The following is an 18348-nucleotide window of genomic DNA, read 5'->3' on the forward strand; positions in this document are numbered from 1 at the left end:
TTATATAAAGCATATAAACTACACAATAAATGTGTAACAAAAAGAGCCTTAAGCCATGCTAATGATCTCGATAAGATCTAAATAACATATGCAACAATTGTAATAAAAATGCATTTCACAAAAAATTATTATCAAAAGGAAAAAATATATACATCAATATCAAAATAAAAAAAAAAAAAAAACAAATTTTTAAACATAACATATATATTGGTTGATTAAAATGAGTAAAATAGATGATTATTTTAGGAAGATAGTAGATAGGCATCCCAGAATAGTTTCCCATTTAATTGAGGTTTTTAGAAGCGAGCAAAGTAATTCTCCTCAACGCTCGATTTGTTTAATACAGATTAGGTTAGCCTATCTAGATATAACGGGAGAAGAATTCCCAGTAAAAGGTTGCACTTGGGTACAGATGAGTTTCATCCTCACAGTACCATATGTGTGTTGTTACACAAATGCCACAGGCACATTTTGCTTCTACCTGATGGATGAAGCTCAATAATAAGTTGTTGCAAAAATCAAGAAAAATATAAGAATAGAACAGATAGCCTAGATATAATATACAAATGGATCTAGTAGAACTTAAATATTTGAACAAGTATGTTCCATTCTTAGATTTCCTCACCAACAGAGGTGAAACCAATCCAAAATATAAAGAAATTAAATACTGGATTGTGAATAATAAAAAATTCAAATCAAGGATAGCCAACTTGATAGAAAGATCCATAGTAGAAGCGTATAATCGCCTAAAGCAAAAAAATAGAATTCTACCCAACTGGGTACATAAACTGTTTGAAGAACCGATAGAGATAATCGATCTCTCACGTGATTAAAAAAAAAAAAAGAGAAAGACCACAAAAATAAGCTTTGAAGCATGGAATGGGAAGAATTATTTCTCCATATCCAAAATATTAAAGAGAATTTCAAGAAATCATATAAATGCGTTACACAAAATAGAAACATCCAAACTGAAACAATAAACAAGCACGCAAAAATTCTAGTTGATTCATTCAATGAAGCAAGAAATTTAGTGCATGTTAATAGAAAGAGCATAAGTAAAGCAAATTGGTCAAAGATTTCCAATCTACTGATCAAGTTACGTACAAACCTAATCTCTATAAAGACAAAATACAATCTTGATATATTTGTACCTACTGTCCTTAATTCACCCCTGAGCATAGACACCTGTAAAAAGGAAACAGAGCAAGAAGGTGAAGAATCTGAAACAAGCGAGGAAGAAATAGAAGAGAAAGATCTAAACGATCTAACAATTCCTGCGCTATTAACACTACCTGATATAGAAGCGTTGTCTGAACAAGACAACGAATCAGATTTGGACACCAATACAAGTGTAATAAACAAAACTGACAAGATGGCAGAATTAAATGCCCGAAGGGCATATATGAAAGATATAAACATGGCCATACCTGAATTTAATGGCACGAAAATGCAACTCAAAAAATTCGTAACAGCTCTGAGGTTGGTAGATATGATGAAAGGCGACTACGAAAGTATAGCAGTTGAGGTAATAAAATCAAAAATTAATGGCCCAACACTATATGAAGTCGAAGAAGAAACTTCAATAGAAGCAATAATTGGTGAAACATCTAAAGTTATAAAAGCCAGATTGAAGAGTACAACTCAGAAAGGTAAAACCCCTGACGAATTTACTTCGCAGATAGATAACTTACGCAAAACACTTCAATCTGCATATATCGAAGAAGGTATGCCTGCAGCACTTGCACTTAAGAATAGCACAGACGATGCTATAGAAGCAATGATTATAAATTGCGAACACAACAAAATTAAAAATATACTTGACTCTGGTAACTTCAAAACCATGGACGAAGCTATAGCAAAGTACCTACAAAAAAGTACTGAGATAGCAGGTAATACAAATACGGTTCTATTTGCTCAAAGAAACCGTGGTAATTACACTAACAAATATAATTATCGTGGTAGAGGCAATGGTCGTGGTTATTACAACAACTATAACAAAAACAATAATGGCCAAAACACCAGAGGTTACGGCAGAAATAATAGCAGAGGGAATAGAGGAAATAACCGACAAAACAGAGGTTATAACTCTAATAATAGCAACGTTAGGGTAGCCCAGAATAATTCGGGAAACTCCCAACAACCTTTAGATACTCAAAAATAAACAATTACAAGGTTTACACCATCAGTCTCAGTCAAAGCACATTTGCAAGTTTCACTAACGTAGCAACAGGAAAAGAGTTAGTATTTTTAATAGACACAGGTGCTGACATATCCATACTAAAAGAAAATTCCGACAACTTCCAATATATTGAAACCAATCAAATCATAAATATACAAGGAATAAGTCAAGAAATAACAAAATCAAAAGGACTTACTTCCATAGAAATACAAACCTCTAAATACATAATTCCACACGATTTTCATATCGTAAATTTACAATTCGCTATTCCTTGTGATGGAATACTAGGTATCGATTTCATAAGAAAATATAACTGTCAATTAGATTTCAAGCCGACTGAAGATTGGCTTATAATTAGACCAAACAATTTACAATATCCCATATATGTACCAATAGCATACAGTTCTGGCAACAACTCCGTAGTTCTGCCAGCAAGATCACAAGTTGTCCGAAAAATTGAAATAATCTCAGTGGAAGACAGTATATTAATTCCGAACCAAGAAATTCAGCAGGGTATTTACATAGCAAATACCATAGCATCTTCTCAAAACGCATACATAAAATTTCTAAATACAACAAACACAAATCAAATAGTCAATATAAATAACTTGCAGTACGAATCACTTTCGAACTACGAAGTAGTTAAAACAAGTTCAGAAGATAGAGAGAAAACGGTATTATCGACACTCTCGAAGAATTTTCCACCACAGTTCAATAGCCAACTAACCAAATTATGCACACAGTATAGTGATGTGTTCGGTTTGGAAACTGAATCTATAACTACCAATAATTTTTATAAACAAAAACTGAGACTGAAAGATGATGAACCAATATACATAAAGAACTACAGAAATCCTCATAGTCAAAAAGACGAGATACAAAAACAAGTCCAAAAGTTAATAGATGACAAAATAGTTGAACCATCGGTATCAGCTTATAACAGCCCACTGTTACTTGTACCAAAGAAATCACTGCCTAATTCCGAAAAGAAAAAATGGCGATTAGTAATTGACTATCGTCAGATCAATAAAAAATTGTTGTCCGATAAATTCCCACTCCCGAGGATTGATGATATTCTAGATCAACTGGGAAGAGCAAAGTACTTTTCGTGCCTGGATTTAATGTCAGGTTTTCATCAGATAGAACTAGAAGAAGAATCACGAAATGTTACATCCTTTTCAACAAACAATGGTTCATATCGCTTCACGCGATTACCATTTGGTTTAAAGATAGCGCCAAATTCATTCCAGAGAATGATGACTATAGCATTCACTGGACTTGAACCTTCTCAAGCATTCCTTTATATGGACGATTTAATAGTCATTGGTTGTTCTGAAAAACATATGCTCAATAACTTAACAGATGTATTTGAGAAATGTAGGCAACACAACCTAAAACTACATCCCGAAAAATGTTCATTTTTTATGCATGAAGTCACCTTTTTGGGGCATAAATGCACAGACAAAGGAATCTTGCCTGATGACACAAAATACGAAGTCATCCAAAATTATCCAGTCCCCCACGATGCGGACAGCGCTAGAAGATTCATTGCATTTTGCAATTATTACAGAAGATTCATAAAGAATTTTGCCGACTACTCTCGTCACATAACAAGATTATGTAAAAAAGATGTAAAATTTGAATGGACAGCTGACTGTCAAAATGCTTTTGAACATTTAAAATCGGCATTAATGAATCCAACTCTATTGCAATACCCAGATTTCAGCAAAGAATTTTGCATAATCACTGATGCGAGTAAGTACGCATGTGGAGCAGCCTTAACACAAAACAAAGAAGGACTCCAGCTACCAGTTGCATATGCATCAAGAGCCTTTACAAAAGGTGAGAGCAACAAAAGTACAACAGAACAAGAATTAGCAGCTATTCATTGGGCAATAACACATTTCAGACCATACATTTATGGTAGACATTTCACCGTCAAAACTGATCACAGGGCACTTACTTATCTATTTTCAATGATAAATCCAAGTTCGAAACTAACGCGAATGAGACTTGAATTAGAGGAATATGATTTCACAGTAGAGTATCTAAAGGGTAAAGATAATTATGTAGCAGATGCCCTCTCAAGAATAACAATCAAAGACTTACAAAATATACAAAACGATAATAAAATTCTGAAAGTCACTACCAGAAACCAAAGTAAACAGTTAAATTCCTGCGCAGGGAACGAAAAAGAAAAAGAGGATTTGCAAAAACAATCTCTTAATGCTTCTAAGCCCAATGTATATGACGTCATTGTAAATGACGAAGTACGAAAAGTAGTGACCTTGCGAATAACTGATTCTTTAACCACATTCAAACATGGCAAGAAAGTTATAGCAAGAATTGACATTTGCCATATGTATACCAATGGAATTCTCGACTTAGGTCAATTTTTCCAAAGGCTCGAAAAAGAAGCCGGTATACTCAACATAAGTCAAGTCAAAGTGGCACCGAGCGAAAAGATCTTTGAAACTGTTTCAATAGAATCTTTTAAAAATATGGGCAATCAAATTTTACAATCATTAAGAGTAGCGCTACTCAAGCCGGTGACCCTATTATTAAATAATGATAAACAAAAAGAAGCAATACTGTTTACGTTCCACGATGACCCAATACAAGGAGGTCATACTGGAATATTGAGAACTATGGCCAAAATAAAAAGGCATTATTATTGGAAAAATATGACACGAGATATATCTAAATATATAAAAAAATGTAATAGGTGTCAAAAAGCAAAGATAACAAAGCATACAAAAACACCGTTAATCATAACTGAAACGCCACAACAGGCTTTCGATAGGGTTATTGTGGATACGATCGGTCCACTCCCAACATCAGAACACGGAAATGAATACGCAGTAACTTTAATCTGCGACCTAACAAAATACCTTGTAATAATACCAATTAAAGACAAAAGTGCAAAAACAGTAGCGAAAGCTATATTTGAAGATTTCATTCTGCGGTACGGTCCAATGAAGACGTTCATTACGGACATGGGAACAGAATATAGAAACTCAATAATTGAAGATTTATGCAAAAACTTGCAAGTAAAAAAGATTACTTCAACTGCACATCATCACCAGACTGTAGGCACTGTGGAGCGAAGCCACCGAACACTCAATGAATATTTACGATCATACATTTCAGTTGACAAAACTGACTGGGATGTATGGATACGGTACTTCGCATATTGTTTTAATACAACACCTTCTATGGCACATGATTATTGTCCATATGAGTTGGTGTTCGGTAAAACTTCAAATTTGCCACAACAATTTAATAGTGTTGATAGGATAAATCCACTATATAACATAGAAGATTATGCTAAGGAATCAAAATTTAGATTAGAACAGGCTTATAAAAGAGCAAGAATTATGTTAGAACAGCACAAAGCAAAGAATAAGGAAATATATGATAGGAAGGTAAAAAATATTGAATTAGAAATAGGAGATAAGGTTTTATTACGTAATGATACGGGTCATAAGCTAGAATCTAAATATTTAGGCCCATACATCATAGAAGAAATAAAAGATAGGGATAACATTTTAATTACAGATACAAAGAATAAGAAACAATTAGTGCATAAAGATAGGTTAAAAATTTTAATCAATTAATATATATACATATATAAAACAAAAAAAAATTTTTTTCAAACAATAAATATAAAACAAGAGAAAGAAATTTAAACAAATAAATTACCAACATTTAATGACACTATACATATACAAATATAATTTTACCACATGTATCATTAAACAAACACTCGAACATTCGAAAAAAAAAAAATATATAAAAAAAAAAAAAAAAAAATCTTTTTAGAAAATAACTCCATATAATTACGTTATTTTTCTAAAGAGGGGGGATGTAGCATGTTGTGGAATAACACATTAATAACAATATAAACATATTGTAGCAATTAGTTACAATATTTATGTGCGCAACATTCAAGTGCATTGGCCTCTTAAGTAACATGACCACCCATGAGTGCATGGTGCTGGACAATTGCTGTGTCAGCAAATATCACACGCGCGGCCGCGTTGGCCCAATATGCAATATGATACATCCTCACTCTACCGACATACATACATACTCTTATGTAAACATTTATACATTTATACATAAGTATGTTTATACATAAGCATACCGCTCCTCTGCCTGCATGACTAGCAGCGCAGCTACGCGGTCTTAGCTATAGTCAACAATTGTTATAGAATTAAGAATCATTCAATAAACTGAGCTCAGACCAAAAGGGACGATTGGTGTTCTTACTTCGAACCTACTACAGCGGCTCAAATACTAAATTTACATAAAATTAAACAATATACAGAAATAAGTGGCGTGTCATCAATAAAATCCACAAAATCAAAATATAAAGTAAAAATAGATGTGAAGACGCGGAATCCACGGGATAAACTTCTTAAGGTTGAGGCAATTGTATTGCCAAAGTTAATGAAATCTCTTCCATTAAAAGGGTAAGCGTGGATATGTCAAAATGGCAATCCTAAATACTTGCTGATCCTACCTTTAATAAACCTGGTAAGGTTGATATAATAATGGGGGTAAACGTACATACCCAAATCATAAAAGAAGGAGTTACAAAGATTGATGGCCTACTAGGTCAAAATACTCAATTTGGTTGGATCGTCTTGGGATGCAACAAATCAAAAAGTAATAAATCTGTAGTGGCAACAACAATAGATGTCACAGGTTTAAAAACGCGTTGGGAAAAGAAGAAGAATGGTTGTAGTGAGGATAAATACAAGACAATTCAAAACAAACTCAACCACAAAACTCAAACTCAACCACAAAACTCAAGAAACAAGTCCGCACTTGAGTCCCCCGGCAGGACCTCACCTTAGAAGTAAGATAAAAGCTGAGGTAAAAGAAATAGTTTTTCAAAGTAATAAAGAAACAAGTTTATGTCCCCCGGCAGAACCTCAGTTTGGAGGTAAAGTAAAATCTGGGGAAGAAAAAGTATATATCCCAGAGCCAGTACAAAATGAAAATATTCAGATGGCAATGGTTAAATTAAATAATGATCATCTAAAAAATAGTGACAAAATAGATTCCGGTAACAAATTGTCCGAGTCTATAGTACAAAAAAGGCAGATATTGCAAAATGTTTATAAAGGGGCAAAATTTAAACAGAATAAACGCTCAAAGTTCAGCTATCAGCGAAATGTCAAAACATTGGAGCAAAAGCCGAGAGGTAGAAGTAGTTGGTCTTCAAAGTCTCCACCATATAAAAAGGCTAGAAGTCAACACAGTAATACACATCAGGAGTGGGTAGATATCCCGAAACAAAAATCGTTAAGCATCGGGCGATATTAGTAAACAAATTTGGTAAATCATACAAAATAATAGGAAGTCAGTTTATAAGAAGGATAACATTGATTTGCTAGGGTTAACTTCTCTCATGTAGCTCGTCATGTTTCTTTAACAAGAATTATCTTACTAATGACAATATAAAAATTAATTTGTATAAGACAACTAACTATTTAGATCAAAAACCAAAACGTCACATTTGGCGGCCCTTTGGCAGAATGTTTAAGAATAAACATCGTGTTCATCTGAAATGGCTTCACCAAATCAGATTGAACAAAGAAATAAACAAAAATAGCTGATACAGATTCATGGCTCAAAAACCAAGCCGAACATGCGTCCACACTCTGTGGGAACGCACTCAAGATTTTAAGAACGGCCCATATCAAGTCGCCAACGCTATGCATGATATAAACAAGCATTAATATAAACATTAGAGTAAGCATTTTTAAGAACAATTGTCGCCTCTTAGAGTCTAAGAATTCTTTGATGTACACGAGACGTTTGTTAATAAAATCAGTTCATATTTTGAATTCAACGAATGAAGATTGGGTTATTCTTCTCCTTCGGAATCCCTATTCACTTACATTAGTTTGTCAGATTTATTAGATGTAAGTAGCATTAAGGTTTTTCAAAATTTCAACATTTTGTACTTCGTAATCAAATATCCTCACCCAGTGGTAAGAGACAGAGTATAAAAATAAAACAAAATATTATTGCTTTATAAAGATGCGTGCGTCTGAATTTAAATGCAGTTTGGCTAGTGGAGCAACTGTAGTAATTTCGGCAGTCGGAGTGTGTTGGTGTTGGGCGTTTTCGAAGCCGTAATGTCGAAAGTATAACAAAAGTATCTAGTGTGTAAATACACTAATATCGTTGCAAAAGCTGTTTGTAGTTGCAAGTAGGCAACAAAGATCAGCAGCAGAGCAATGAAACAGTTGCAAGTAGGCAACAAAGAACAGCAATGAAATAGTTGCAAAGAGGCAGCAAGTTAGCAGCAGAGCAACAACATAGTTGCAGAGACGAAATGGATGGTGCCAGGTGGCCGCTGGAGCAGATCGGAGAGGCCGAACGAGTTTAAGGAGAGGCGACCAACAAAGCATGATTTTCTAACAATTTAAAGGTCGCTTAAATCAACAACTAACTACTATAAAAATAAATTTCAGAACGTCACATTTGGCGGCCCTTTGCAGAATGTTTAAGAATCAACAACGCTAAAAGTAGTTGGGAATTCAAACTACATTAGGGGGAAAAAGGCAACTGCAGATTCCACCTTTTTTATGTGCATACCCTGATATAATGTCGCCATCTGATATAGTGTAAAGGGCTTCGCCTTAACCAACTAACCGTCCCGCCCATTTATTTTGTATATTGTACTCCAGTTCGGTTTATTCCAAATTGTCACGGTCGAGGTGACAGGCATTAACGGAAAGGTCAATAGGACCTTGAAGGTGTGTCACGTAAGCATACGGTCATCGCATGGACCTCCAGTCCGGATAGAAATAGAAGTTTTTGTCCTGTCCGAAGTTGCCGATGATTTGCCTTCATACCCAATATTCCGCTAGTCGACTACTCCTTCAGTTTAAAGGCGAAGATCGATCTGTTTGTATTGATGTCATAACAGCGGTGACCCTTTCCGGCACCCAGACCGACGTGTCTTTTATGGCACAAGAGAAGAGATTCGCATGGGTCATTTCAAGTTGTGTTTTTTCCGAGTAGTTTTCAATGTCGCCATCACAAAAATGTACCGACAAATTATGGTCGATATAATCCATAAGCCATTTCAGAGAATCCGGAACAAAGAGGGTCATCTTGGTGATTACGAGCTTAATACCGTCACGTTTGGCATTAACCGCGCTACGCTCTTAGTCATCCGAGTACTTCAACAACTCGCAAATGATGTCCGATCCAAATTTCCGCTGGCTAGCGATATTATCAAGTCCTATATGTATTTCGATGATGTCCTGGCAGGGGCTCACAATAAGGCAACCGCAATCACAATAGTGATAGCTTTCTGCTCTCTGACGTGACGGTCGTGTTTTTGCATAGCTCCTGAGTTTTTATTAATATTTATTGTTTTTTCTCAATTTTTAATTGTGCTTAGTTTGTTTACACTTCCGCTGGTGTTGTTCGCTTGACTCCCTTGTGTTTTATTTCCATAATTCGCCAAATTAATCAGTTAAAACAGTTTTTTTCTTTTTCGTGATTAGTGTTTGGTGCATTTACATATTTTTTTTTCTTTTTCTTTCGTCATTGCTTCTGCAGTTGCTCCCCTCATCGCCCCCATCATACCATCAGTGCTAGTGGCTTTGTTGTTCTCTCTGCTTTGTGCTTGTGCTTAGCTTCTCTCCCGCGTAATCACTTTTGTAAGGCCGCCTCTCAAAGCTCGGCTTATAACTGTTCTTGCACTCTCTGTTGTGCTGTGCACTCTAGCTGTCTCTTTGTTTTATTTGTAATTATTGATTATTTATCAATAATTATCTTTGTGCTGTGAATTTAATTTTTCTATATATTCTTATATATATAACATTTTTTTTGCCTTTCTTTCGGCTTTTCAATGGCTTGTTGTCTACCTAATTGCAAACATTCTGATCGTTTTGATGATCAGTATAGAGCAATATCTTGTTGGCTCTGCGATAATCTTATTCACTTAAAATGTGCTGGCCTCAATGGCCGCGACTACGACAAATTTTCTGGTTTGTCTGTGTCTAAGCCTGAGCTTGGCTTAATGCGCTGGACTTGCCCATCTTGTGCCAGCCAGCAGCTTGATTTTAGCCGTATGTATAGGGATCTTCGTTTAAGGTTTCTTTCTTTAAACAAACTGGCCAAACAGCTGTCAAACGAGTGTGACTCTAGCGTTCAATTATTGTCGCAATTCAAATTTGTTCCACCTTCTGAGAAATTGCACAAGAAATGTACCCTTGAGTTGCCTCGTAAGCAGTCGCCAGCTCTCTCTATTACTTCCTCTCCGATTTTACTTTCGCCTACACCATCTTCTTGTCCCTCTTTATGCTCTTCTTTTCAGATTGAAGTACCCATTACAAGCCCTGGTGTACCTCAATCTATCCCTCACGGGAACTCTGATCAATCACAGGATCATGCCGGCTCTCAATCACTTGCGGATCCCAATGCTCCTCCGCCTCCACTAACTGTAGTGCCTCATCGCAAACAATTATTTATTTCTAGGCTTGCTCCAGATACTTCTGAGTCGTCTGTGGCAGCTTACATTGGTAATATTTGCCCTGCTAAGGTTTTAATTCAAAAGTTTAAGTTTTCTAGGCCTGCATGAAATCTCCTCTTTTAAAATTACAGTACCAAATGAGTACTTCTCAGCTATGGTTGACCCTAATTTTTGGCCAGAGGGCCTAGTTGTACACGAGTTTGCGCCCAATAAGCGCTCTCGTCCGTTGCCTGTCCACCTTCCTACTTTATCTTCTGCTTCAAAAAACTAATAACGTCTAGTCTTTGCATTCATTATCAAAATGTAAGAGGACTTCTTACCAAGCTGTCGAACCTTTTCTGTGATAGCCAAACCTTTTCGGCTGACATATTAGCTTTCTCTGAAACTTGGCTTAACTCCTCTGTTTTAGATAATGAAATTCTTTCTAATAATTTTATTTCTTATAGGCTTGATCGTGTTGGTCGTCGTGGCGGTGGAGTACTCATTGCTGTAAACTCGAATCTGTCTTCAAGTGTGGTGCCGATTGATCTCCCCTTAGGTGTTGAGTTTATTTGCGTCGAAGTTACATGTTCTAACTTTAGCCTATATATCTCTTGTTCATATATTCCTCCAGCTTCTGATATCATGATCTACGTGTACCATGCTGATGCTTTACGAACTATTTTTGGTCGTCTTAAAGATCGTGATGTTCTTATAGTTTTAGGTGATTTTAACTTGCCTAATATTTCTTGGCTTGTTGATGATAATCTATCTTTCTTAATTCCTTCATCTCAACATGTTTTTCTTGATAGCCTACTTGAATGTCCACTATATCAGTTGAATTCTTTCCTTAACTGTTCTAAAAGAATCCTTGATCTTGTTTTTGTCTCTGATCCCACTGTTAGTGCTGTATCGCAAACACAGCCACTAGTGAAACCTGAAGATCCTTATCATCCTACCATTGAAGTTACTATTTCTTACAATTCCGTTACTAATTTATTTAAAAACATTTCAAATTCTCGTCGTAGATGTTTTCGTAAAACAAATTTCAATCTTCTTAACAGCCTTATTTTCTCTTTTGATTGGTCGTTTCTATTTGAGTGCTGCGATATAGATTGTGCAGTGAAGTTTTTCTATTCTGCTCTCAATTCTCTAATTGATAAATGCGTTCCTTATGTGAATGTCTCTACCGTCTCCAGCTCGCCAGTCTGGTTCACACGTAGGCTCTCTAATCTTCGCAACATAAAATCGAGATATTTTAAAAGATTTAAAAAAACTGGTTCGCGACTTGACTATGCAAATTATTGTATAGCTAAATCTCAATTTTGTCTTTTAAATACTCAATGCTACAACAATTATCTCGTTCGCTGTAAGGCTGAATTTTATAATAACCCCAAAAGATTTTACAACTTTGTCAATTCCAAAAGACGCTCTAATGTCCTACCTTCCACCTTCAGACTTAACGATCAGTCTGCTAATAATGATTTAGATATTGCAGATCTGTTTGCTAAATTTTTTCAGTCGACATATTCTACTACTGCTTCGGATCCCACACCCTATCCCTTTTCAATCCCACATTTAAATTGTATGTTTTTTCCCAGTATTACTGAAGACTGTATTCTCTCTAGCTTGTCATCTATGAAGTCTTCCTTCGTTCCCGGGCCTGATGATATACCTAGTTGCATCCTTAAAATGTGTTCGATTTCCCTATCTAAGCCTTTAGCTCGGTTATTCTTTATATCGAGTGAGACTTGTAGATTTCCTGATATTTGGAAGGAGTCATTTATTATTCCGCTTTTTAAAAAGGGTTGCAAATCGGATGTTTCCAACTACCGTGGCATTGCCAAACTTTCGGCAATACCTAAACTGTTTGAGAAAATTATTACGTCTTCCCTTCAACATCTATCCAGATCCACTATTTCTCCTTGCCAGCATGGTTTCATGAAAGGTCGTTCGTCGCTTACCAACCTTTTAGAATTGACTACCCTAGTACACCATGGCTTCCGTAAAAAGTGTCAAACTGATGTTATTTATACTGACTTCAGTAAGGCTTTTGATACGGTTGATCATTCTTTGCTTCTCGCGAAACTTAACATCATGGGTTTTTCACCAAAATTATTGGGTTGGTTAAAGTCGTATCTTATTGGCAGAACCCAAAAGGTGTCTTTTCGTTCCTCGATATCTAAAACTGTTCGAGTTACGTCAGGTGTACCCCAAGGCAGTCATCTGGGCCCACTATTATTTACATTGTTTATAAATGATTTGCCTTTGGCCTTGGCTCATTCACGCGTGCTCATGTTTGCGGATGACGTCAAGATTTGTTATTCCTATAATGATCCTTCTTTCCAACAGTACTTGCAATCAGATCTCGATGCGTTCTGTGATTGGTGCCACGTTAATAAATTACACCTTAATGCCTCTAAATGTTCTTTTATGACTTTCAGTCGTTTGTCTCCGCTCCTAGCTCATTACTCTATTAAGTCTGTTCTGTTAGATTGTGTTCCATCATTCAAAGACTTAGGCGTTATGTTTGACCCTAAACTTTCATTTAATGTTCATATTTCTTCAATTGTCAACAGAGCTAGCAGCCTTCTCGGCTTCATTAAACGTTGGGCCAAAGAATTTGATGATCCCTATGTAACAAAAGTTTTATACACTTCGTTAGTTCGCCCTACTCTAGAATATTGCTCGCCAGTGTGGAACCCGCAATATGATGTTCACCAGCGTAGTATTGAATCGGTACAGAAGCAATTCCTTAAGTTTGCGCTACGCGGTCTAAATTGGGACCCGGGTCTTCGCCTACCTTCCTATTCTGACAGACTTCTTCTTATTAATCTTCCTTCACTTTATAACCGTAGGCTTGTTTTTGGCATTCTCTTTCTCCATAAACTAGTCAACGGCGAAGTCATTTCTACGAATTTACTAGATACGCTGTATTTTTGTGTTCCCTCACGTCGGACCAGAAACTTTTTTCCTATTCACCTTAGTAGATGTCTGACTAACTACTCTCTTCACGAACCTCTTCGTGTTCTTTGCCAATCTTTTAACAACCTTTCTCACCTTATCTCTCCTCATCATTCTGTCACTTCTCTTCGCGCTATACTTTTTAATCATCTACAGCGAAACCAATGAAAATATTCTGGACTTGGATTGGCTGCAACTCATCCCTGGCCACATTGGCTGTGAATCGGGGCATAGCTGGCACCTTGTGCAAATAAAACACCTCCACCGGGCTGGGGATGTTTAGTTGTATATAAAGCTAAGCTACCTTCTTCATTTAATTACTATCTGTCTTTAGCTTAAGCTTTTTCGTCGACTGCTGTGTTAGTTGACGTATATAAATAAATAAATAAATAAATAAATAAATAAATAAATAAATAAATAGTCAGTGAACTTCAAGACGCTCTTGGTTCAGCTGGCTTTGCTTTGCGTATGTAGACGTCTAATGTAAAGAGCGTGCTCAGTTGCATCCCAAAGTGTAATTTACTGAATGCTGATTTCCTCGATATTGGAGAGGCTAGCACAGCAAAAACGCTTGGAATCCGATTAAAAGCGACCACGGATTAGTTTTATTTTATCATCTCACCCCAAGATATCAAGTCAGCTTTTACTAAGCGAGAAGTCCTCGGGCAGATCGCCATGTTAATCGATCCCTCTTGCCGGCTGGCTCTCTTTGTAATTCAAGTCAAAGTGTTTATTCAAGAGCTTTGGCTAAAAGAGCTAGGGTGGGATGATCAATTGCCCAGTAAACTTAATCACAGGCGGCAGGATTTTACAAAGAGCTACTCCTTTCTTCACCAGATTCGATTTCCACGATGGGTACTTCATGATCCGAGTTCCGACATCCAATTCCATTGTTTTTGTGCTGCTTCACAGAGGGCTTATGGTGCCGCGATTTATGTGCGCGTTAGCAATATCGTGCTGCCTTCTTGCATTAAAGTCTAGGGTAGCCCAAATCAACACGATTTTATTGGACCGCCTTGAGTTATGCGGAGCCACGCTCCTAGCTAAACTGGCTGCTGCAGTTCTTCCACAACTTCATTTTATTGGTCAGATTCAACTGAACTCCATCCAGAGGACCATCCAGCAGCAAGCAGCGTCCCTCAGTTACGATGAGCGTAACCCCATTCACGCATCAGATCTCTCTCCATGGGGGCAGTCAACTGGTAGTCCGTCTCATCCGGCAGAGATACTGGATTCCACGACTACGGAATCTAGTCAAATCGGTGGTCAATTCATGCAAAGTCTTCAAAAGAAGGCTGCAATTACAGCTAATAAGCACCCTTCCTTCCCAGCAAACTACTTTCGCACGACCGTTTACGACCACCGGGATAGATTTCGCAGGGCCTTTCGATATTAAAAATTTCACCGCCTGCGTTTGTCGCATATCAAAGGGATGCGTGTTTGTCTTTGTGCGTTTCGCACCCAAAGCCATTTACCTTGAGGCATCTTCAGACCTAAGTACGGAAACGTTTCTGGCAGCATTCGCTCGGTTCGACAGTCCGACAATGTTAAAAACTAAGGTCTACCCAGCAAAAAATCGTATCCCACTGTAGACACAGGTATATCTTGGAGGAGTTCTCAACTCTGCTGGCTAAAATAGAGGCTTTCTCCTATGTCTGAAGACCCCACCGATTCTTTGGCCTTGACCTTTGGCCATTTCGCAATAGGCGGTCCATTGCTATCCGTCACGGAACCTGATATCAAGGACCAGGTTCCATCTATCATTAACCGGTGGCAGCGTCTGAAGGCCGTGAGTCAGCATTTCTGCGTTGGAAAAGACGAATATCTGAAGGAGGTACAAGTGGCGATTTCCTTGTAAAAATCTTGAGGTGGACGATTTTGTGGTACTCAAGGACGACAACCTTCCATTCAATGAATGGCGTCTCGGGCGAATCCACTAAATGTACCCTGGCAGTGACTGCAACGTCCGTGTCGTCGATCTGCTCAACGCTCGCGGTGTTGTGAAATGAACAGTCGCGAAGTTGATCTTTCTTCTCCAGAAGAACGAATTTTAGTTTTTTACGTGAAACTGCAGTAGCGTCCAGCAGCTGGTTCTTCCTCCCAAATATAAAGGACCGAACTGCCAGTAGAAGCATGTGTGTAGTAAAGTTTTACATTAATCTGTTTTCTCCGTTATTTTTTCCGGCAGCTTTCCTTCGACGTGAAGGCCCTCGTGGACCCATGCTCGGCGGTGTCATCAATGGCGGGGTCCCTGGCCACGACATTCAACTTGACAGCCTTCGGCTGGACCCTGCACGGAGCGTGTTATTAGCACTCCTGGTCTTGCACTCCGGCAAGGGAGGGGGAGCATGTTTATGCCCAAGGGGTAACACAAGGGTTAAGGGTTTAGGGAGGAGAGCTTTCACATCACACCGCTCTAGCGAACATGTTCACCGCTCTCCCCACAAAAAAATTCCCGGCACTATGCTTTAAGCGGGGCTTACTCTCCGGAAGTTCTGCCCCCCACAAACAAACAGTGACCGTTATTATTATATGTATCAATGTATATACATAAATTTGTATGTATGTATTAACACCAAAAAAAACCGTTTTAAATTTCACTGTTACTTAACATTGTCCTTGCTCGGGCGCCATGAAAACACGTAATCGTAAAAAGACGTGATTTCGAGAAAAGACCAAAAAAATGCGCTTGTTTTTAATTGTAATTTTCGACCACAATTATTCTTCAAGTTTTTTCACCAACGAGGCGAAATCTCATCTGACTCTAACGCTTTTGGCTCACAAGCAGAACGGAAGGCAAGCTAAACGAGGTAAAAACCAGAGAGCCGGTGCTGACTTCGAATGTGCAGAAGTTTGCCCACCCTAGCAAGTTTTTTTTTTTAACCTTTCCATAATTATAACCGTCAAAGTAAAAAAAGTTTTATTTAAAAAGTCGAAAGTTGGGGAAAAAAGTCCTACAATCTTAACCTAGAAAATAACGAAATTATTGATCAAAGTCACTTTTTACCACCGATTTTTCCTTTGGGAGCTTAATGATTTAGTGATCCGATCTTTATCAAATTTGGTACATTCCTGGGAATACCATTAACATATGCGCCTCTTGCGAACGTGACTGATGCTAGAGGGTAGTTTTTCTTGATAATCATCAGCGTGTTGATGTAAAACTCGTGCTGCTAAAAATGACCTTATCCATAAGTAACAGGTGTAATATAAAATAATTAGCTTTAATTCTTTGGAATCAGAATTAAGAATAAATATGTAAAGTTACTTAGGCTAAGTAGCCTAAATACATGATTTTGATATGTGAATATATGTATAGGTGTTGTCCAGATCAGAACGGTTATGACCGTATAAACATAATCATTCAAATAAACTTTACGTTTGGGGGCTCGTTCAGTTCTGAGTTAGATTAAACTTGTACGATCGATACGTCTACTAATACTTACCTATATGTAAGTGAAAAAAAAGAGACCAAAGTTGACAAAGTTAAACCGGCAGAAAAAATACAAAGTATCGAATGAAGGATCGCACAAATCAAAGTCTCAGTCGACGAAAAAACGTGAAACGCAGTAGCTGTGGCGCCAGCATCAGCAGAGAAAGCACCGTTAGCGCCACCAAAAACGGATGACTAACGCAGAGCAACGTGAAAGCCAAGTCCATATGGCATCGAATTGCCTTGAAAACGTTGTTGGAGAATTCAATGAAAGTGGGCCAAAGAAATGGTTTGAAGTTTTCAAATACAGTGAATATGAAATCAAGAACGATTCAAGGATAATTTTAAAAGCACTACACATGTCTTAGCAACACCGCAACTTCCCAAAGGCAATTCTCTTTTAAGTGCGGATCAGCTGAATACAAAAAAGAGATTGCTTGGGTAAATTGAAATGCTTTAAATGTAATGAGAACGGACATTTTGCTAGAAATTGCCCTCTTAATGGTGGAAAATTTATAATAGATTTCCGTATAGATTTCAAAGTCTGCAATATAGTTAATCGTCGTCGAGTTAAAAAGATGTCCATAAATGTTGTTTTGTTAGACTTACTTGTAGACACAGGTTCGGTTGTGGCGGTTGTAGCATGTAACGTTGAATCTCACAAGGAGTGTTGAGCAGATGTTCGTGCATAGTGCTGGCCGAGTACGCGATAGGTTCGGCTAGGGTCAGGTCGGCTGGGAGTGGGTTATACGATAGAGATTAGCCAGAACTATAGTTACTCACATTCGATACAGACGTAAAATTTTAAATTCGCGTACTTAAGGACACCAAGGGATAACGGTACAGGTTTAGGATCCCTCCAACATGAGGATCCCTCCAACATGTCTTACGGTCTCTTTTTATCTCTCAGTCAATCTAACGATTATAGGGAGTTCATTTCAAAGAACAATAGTTTTATTAATTTCTAAACTTATGAACAAGGCAGGATTCATTTCCTAATTTAATTCATTCTTAATATCTCTTTCGGAAACAAACGAACTTTATAATATTCAGAATTAATGAAGTTAATATGTAGAGGTCCCTAAAGTAGTATTTGTTCTTTTGGGCTATTCAAGCTTATCTTCATACTTTGAAATCTTAAACTAAATACTGGTCGAAAAATAAGTTTGGATCTTATCCTCAATTTCATACTATATACGATGTAGCAATGCGGTTATCAAACATAATTATCTTACTCGTTATCTTGAGATTAGGTTACAAAAACCAAATTTAATCAAATTTACAAAA

The 18348-nt window shown here is 37.2% G+C and overlaps 1 protein-coding gene across 8 annotated transcripts in view; it reads right to left on the minus strand.

Annotated features, from left to right (window-relative positions):
- Positions 1–18348, minus strand: part of Mob3 (MOB kinase activator 3) — a 292093-nt gene that overhangs the window by 208749 nt on the left and 64996 nt on the right. For 3 of the 8 annotated variants that reach the window (XR_011031561.1, XR_011031559.1, XR_011031560.1), the window contains exon 3: positions 17671–17976. The exons of the other annotated variants lie outside the window; for them this stretch is intronic. The gene's annotated coding sequence lies outside the window, so the exon portion shown is untranslated. The remainder of the gene's footprint in view (positions 1–17670; positions 17977–18348) is intronic. 8 annotated transcript variants of the gene reach the window in all.

This window comes from Drosophila tropicalis, unplaced genomic scaffold (genome assembly GCF_018151085.1).
Source record: "Drosophila tropicalis isolate 14030-0801.00 unplaced genomic scaffold, ASM1815108v1 contig_258, whole genome shotgun sequence".
In the NCBI taxonomy this organism is placed as follows: Eukaryota; Metazoa; Arthropoda; class Insecta; order Diptera; family Drosophilidae; genus Drosophila; species Drosophila tropicalis.